A 5,785-nucleotide genomic window follows, 5' to 3' on the forward strand; every position below is an offset into this window, starting at 1 on the left:
AGTAGCGGGAGTTATTAAACTTATAAAACTCAATTCTAAATGTATTATTGATATGTACATCTATGTATATTTGCATACAAATACAATTTACAGTTAGTAATTTTGTAAACTTATCAAAAATATGTACATTTAATAGTGAATAATTACAAAATTTAATTTACACTAGAATTCTTAGTTATTTAAGTGCTGGGAACATTTTTGTTTTCATGTACCATATGGGTACATCCCACTAATTATTTTTAGAATCGGTAGGAGAAGAAAGTAGTGCAGAAAAAATTACAAGTTCCTTAAATTGCAGACTTGCATAAAAAAAATTGGGCAGGTGAACTGAACTGAGCCTCACACTTGTTGATAAGGAGTATCTTCCCTACCAAAAAAGCTTTGAAAATGTAATTTATCAAGAAGATCAGCCGAATTATTTTGTGTATTATAACGCCAGTGAGAATTCTGAAATTTCCCTACTTTCACTTTCATTTTTAGAGGTTCCCGCAGACTGACGCATTTTGCCGGAAAACGAATCTGACATGCCACCTCGAGATTTCAACCAAGGAAAGACAAGTTGATGTGCTTTGATTTGAGGGGTCACTCACTACCGAACGAAAATTAGGGACATCGCTATGAGGAGAAACGTTAACATTGTCGCCTATGGGAAAACAATTAGTGGACTGTACCCATATTAGGAAGCCTATAAGTAAGTGAAAGATGTCATAAATCTTGAATTTATTTCAAAGTTGTTGTTTTCTATTATTTTCAATTGTTCAAATTTATGAAAAAAACAATTCTTATATTGTTGATACACATTTTTAAACAAATTGATTCATAAATTAAGTGTTTAGCCCCCCCCCCCCCCCCCCCCCCCCCCCCGGAACAGTCAACATGTATCACCCATTGTTTACACATGTATCATGTAGATTAAAGGTATCGATTTATATCATTTCTTTATTCAGAATCTTAAATGTATGATTTGATTAAGAAGCAATTATGTAAAAGTACATGCTCCACTGTGGTTTATTTTCAATACACAAAAATTCACTAATGAGTTCGGGATCGGTATTCAATCGGGGTCAAGGTCGAAGTGAAAGTAGACTTAGCAGAAAGTTATCAAAACTGTTCAGGGCAGTGTTAAGCAGTATATAGGTGATGGGCATTTGTATTTTACACAGGAGGTAAGAGGTATACCCTAGTACAATATTTGTAAATAACAATTTAATGTTTTTGGAACATGTCGATGATCGGCGCGTCACATATGCATACTTGACATACATCATTTCAGATCAGTTGCACAGTCAAGCTGGGTACAGTTGTCTGGGGGTTAAACGATGTGTGTGAACATGTACATTAACTGATTTTTCTCATATTTTTTAGCAATTGCATTACATGTATTTGTTGAATGTTCAATTATTGTCAGTAAAACATGATTTTTACCTATATAATTCTGCTGAATTACTTAATTACCAATGTAAACAGTGTGATTTCAGGTGGGAGCAAATTAATCATTTTTTAAATTAATTAATTTCAAGTAATGGGCATAAAAGGAATATGGTAAAAATTGTACGTGTTGAATGTCTGTGTGTCTGTCTGTCTGCAAATGTGATATTGTACCATTTATTGTATTGATTTTTTTTTTAGGTTTATGGTGATTGGTACAGGAAAAACATGAGGTCCATGCAGATGGTGTTTAAAACTATTGGCCAGCAAATGCACACCCATTTGAATACATCTTGAAAAAGAACCAGCAAAATGTGACAGTCGGCAAAATATGTAAGTTTAAGTTTTCTAAAAAAAAATTTCATTAAAGTGGGGGGATGGGGTGGGGGTGAGGAAATTTACATATTAAATAGGTGATCAGAATGTGAAAGTATTAGCTGTAACTAATCTGTACATGCACTGCTATATACATTTTGCAGCTCATATAGATTTTCTTTTCTTATTTAAGATTTTCAAATTAATTAGATCTACATCTTTGTTTTGTAAATTATGCATTATTAAGATTACACGGATATAAGAATTGAAATTTCATGAATATTTGACAGTCAAAATTATGCGATTTGTCAGGAAATTCAAAATTTTGTCTCATTTTCCTACAAATTACAAAATGGTTACCATGGAAACAAAACAACTTTAGTGAACTATTTATTTAATCTGCAACACCACGTATTTTTATTTTTTAAAGTAAATAATAGTATATAAGCACTGATTTTGTCTTAAACAAAAAGTACGGGAAAAGTAATGATACACATGTATTGAGCTATCCATTATTATGATGTCATTGTGACGTCATAGATGAGTAAATTTGCATTGGTATAAAAATTGCTTTGAAACAAATGATTCTACATAGGATTATAAAGGCTTATAACTTTTTCATTAATAGTCCAAATTTCATGAATGATACATCAATGGACAGGAAATAATAAGTACTATTTTTAGGTCACCTGAGTAAACTCAGGTGACCTATTGCTATCCGTTTTCGTCCGTCGTCGTGCGTCGTGCGTTGTGCGTTAACATTTGAACATTTTCAGCTTCTTCTCTGCAACCACTGAACCAATTTCAACCAAATTTGCCACAAAGCATCTATGGGTGAAGGGGAACAAAAATTGTGAATTTCATGATCCCTGCCCCCCAGGGGCCTGAGGGGTGGGGCCAAAACCACTAAAATTAATGCAATCTTTAAAAATCTTCTTCTTTACTCCTGGGCATCAAGCAGTCAAACTGGTTGCATGATTGTAATCAGCAATGAGTCCTCTACCAAAATTGTGAAATTCATGGCCCTGGGGTCAGGGGTTCTAGTGCTAGGGCGGGGCTAAATAAGTAGGTAGTGAAAATGCATTATTTCTTTGAAAATCTTCTTCTCTGCTCCTGGGTATTAAATAAACTAACTAAGTACATAGTTATGATGAGCAAGAGTGCCTCTACCAAAATTGTGAATTTTATGGCCCCAGGGTCAGGGGTTCTGGTGTTAGGGTGGGGCTCTATTGATTATATAGTGAAAATACATGAATTCTTTGAAAATCTTCTTCTCTGCTCCTGGGTATTAAATAAACTAACTAAGTACATAGTTATGATGAGCAAGAGTGCCTCTACCAAAATTGTGAATTTTATGGCCCCAGGGTCAGGGGTTCTGGTGTTAGGGTGGGGCTCTATTGATTATATAGTGAAAATACATGAATTCTTTGAAAATCTTCTTCTCTGCTCCTGGGTATTAAATAAACTAACTAAGTATATAATTATGATGAGCAAGAGTGCCTCTACCAAAATTGTGAATTTTATGGCCCCAGGGTCAGGGGTTCTGGTGTTAGGGCGGGGCTCTATTGATTATATATTGAAAATACATGAATTCTTTGAAAATCTTCTTCTCTGCTCCTGGATATTAAATAAGCTAACTAAGTGCCTAGTTATGGTGAGCAAGAGTGCCTCTACCAATATTGTGAATTTTATGGCCCCAGGGTAAGGGGTTCTGGTATTAGGGGGGGGGGGGGGCTCTATTGATTATATAGTGAAAATACATGAATTCTTTGAAAATCTTCTCTGCACCTGGGTATTAAATAAACTAAGTGCATAGTTATAATGAGCAAGAGTGCCTCTACCAAAATTGTGAATTTTATGGCCCCAGGGTCAGGGGTTCTAGTGCTGGGGGGGGGGGGGGGGGGCTCGATAGATTATGTAGTTAAAATACACGAATTCTTTCAAAATCTTCTTCTGTGCTCCTGGGTATTAAATAAACTAACTAAGTGCATAGTTATGATGAACAAGAGTGCCTCAACCAAAATTGTGAATTTTATGGCCCCAGGGTCAGGGGTTCTGGTGTTAGGGTGGGGCTCTATTGATTATATAGTGAAAATACAGGAATTCTTTGAAAATCTTCTTCATTGCTCCTGGGTATTAAATAAACTAACTAAAGTGCATAATTATGATGAGCAAGAGTGCCTCTACCAAAATTATGAATTTTATGGCCCCAAGGTCGGGTTTTGGTGTTAGGGCGGGGCTCTATAGATTATATAGTGAAAATTCATTAAATCTTTAAAAATTTTCTTCTCTGCTCTAGGGTATTAAGCAGATGAAGTACCTATATAGTTATTATCTACAAGGGCCCTAATCTTCCAGAATTGTGAATTTCAAGGCCCCAGGGTCAGGGGTAATATGGGGGTGTGTACTTATATACCTAAAATGAATGAATGGTTTGAAATTTGCTCCTTGGTATTAATCAAATATCAAGGCCTAAAGGGTCAGGGGTTCATGTGTAGTAGGGGCACTACTGATTATTGCTGAATATAACTGATCCAGTCCAAAGGGCATTTTTTGTTCCCCTACCTTGTGTATGGGTATTGAGTAAACAAACTAAGCAACTGCTAAGTGAATTGTTATGATGAATTAAATTTAATCACTGGAAAGTTGTTGCATAATGCTCAGGTGACCTATAAGGCCCATGGGCCTCTTGTATTTTACTACTTTCGGGGTATTTGTGAACTTCATTTTTTTGTCATTTCTGGAGAAACTATGAATTAGAGGGTGAAAAGTGGTCATATTTTGTGTGGAAATACATTAATTTTTTTAAATAAGTGAAATTGACCCAATTAAGTGCTTGATTATGATTTGACTATATGTATTTAAAGATATGAAGGTGATTAAAAATTGTATAAATGTGTTAATAGGCTAAAATTTGACTCAAAACTTGGGTGCAGTTTTGGCTAGATTGGAGCATTTTTTAAGGATATTACACATAGAACTGTAAATGCTGTGAAATCTTAATTAATCGTTAAATTTTCATGAAACTTGGCATGATGTCTCTACTTATACTCTAGGTTGACAAACAGTGTGAAATATTGTAAAATCAAAAAAATGCTTTTTCATATTGGGTACATCCCACTAATTATTTTTAGAATCGGTAGGAGAAGAAAGTAGTGCAGAAAAAATTACAAGTTCCTTAAATTGCAGACTTGCATAAAAAAAATTGGGCAGGTGAACTGAACTGAGCCTCACACTTGTTGATAAGGAGTATCTTCCCTACCAAAAAAGCTTTGAAAATGTAATTTATCAAGAAGATCAGCCGAATTATTTTGTGTTTAAACGCCAGTGAGAATTCTGAAATTTCCCTACTTTCACTTTCATTTTTAGAGGTTCCCGCAGACTGACGCATTTTGCCGGAAAACGAATCTGACATGCCACCTCGAGATTTCAACCAAGGAAAGACAAGTTGATGTGCTTTGATTTGAGGGGTCACTCACTACCGAATGAAAATTAGGGACATCGCTATGAGGAGAAACGTTAACATTGTCGCCTATGGGAAAACAATTAGTGGACTGTACCCATATGTTTTCTTCATTGTTTCATTAGGAGGGATATTGAAATCTTTTTAAGACACACCAAAGACATCAGTTACCAATTTTCCTCATACTAAGGGAATGGCACCTTGATCCTGACACTATTTTTGAAAATAAACCAAAAAATGAAAAAAAAAATCATTTATTAACAAAAGTTGTAGTATAAAATGCAAGTTTTTCATTGACTATAATAACATAATGCTGTCTACAATTACTAATTTCTAGTCTCATAGGTTTGGTGTAAATAGTCCGGATGATTGTTTCATTTAAAAATTGTGGCTTTATAGTTCTTTGAAATGCTCTTTTGTTCTAACTCAAGGGGCGGAATTACTTAAGTACTAGTATAGAAATTAGTGGGGGGTTATACATGTATACAGATAACCCACACTTCTAACAAATGAAGAAAATCATACCTAACTATCATATAATGGTACATCTAAGGATGCATATACCGGGGTTTCATCAGA

General features: G+C 34.8%; 1 long non-coding RNA gene across 1 annotated transcript; it reads left to right on the plus strand.

Annotated features, from left to right (window-relative positions):
* Positions 1-231: 231 nt before the first annotated feature.
* On the plus strand, positions 232-5,299 carry LOC134244646 (uncharacterized). The gene is made up of 3 exons (XR_009987263.1): positions 232-691; positions 1,630-1,761; positions 5,113-5,299. It is a non-coding gene; the product is annotated as an uncharacterized LOC134244646 (long non-coding RNA).
* The last annotated feature ends 486 nt before the right edge of the window (positions 5,300-5,785 follow it).

This window comes from Saccostrea cucullata, unplaced genomic scaffold, assembly GCF_032062105.1.
Source record: "Saccostrea cucullata isolate Sc308-1 unplaced genomic scaffold, CSIRO_AGI_Scuc_v1 ctg21648, whole genome shotgun sequence".
NCBI classification, from domain to species: Eukaryota; Metazoa; Mollusca; class Bivalvia; order Ostreida; family Ostreidae; genus Saccostrea; species Saccostrea cuccullata.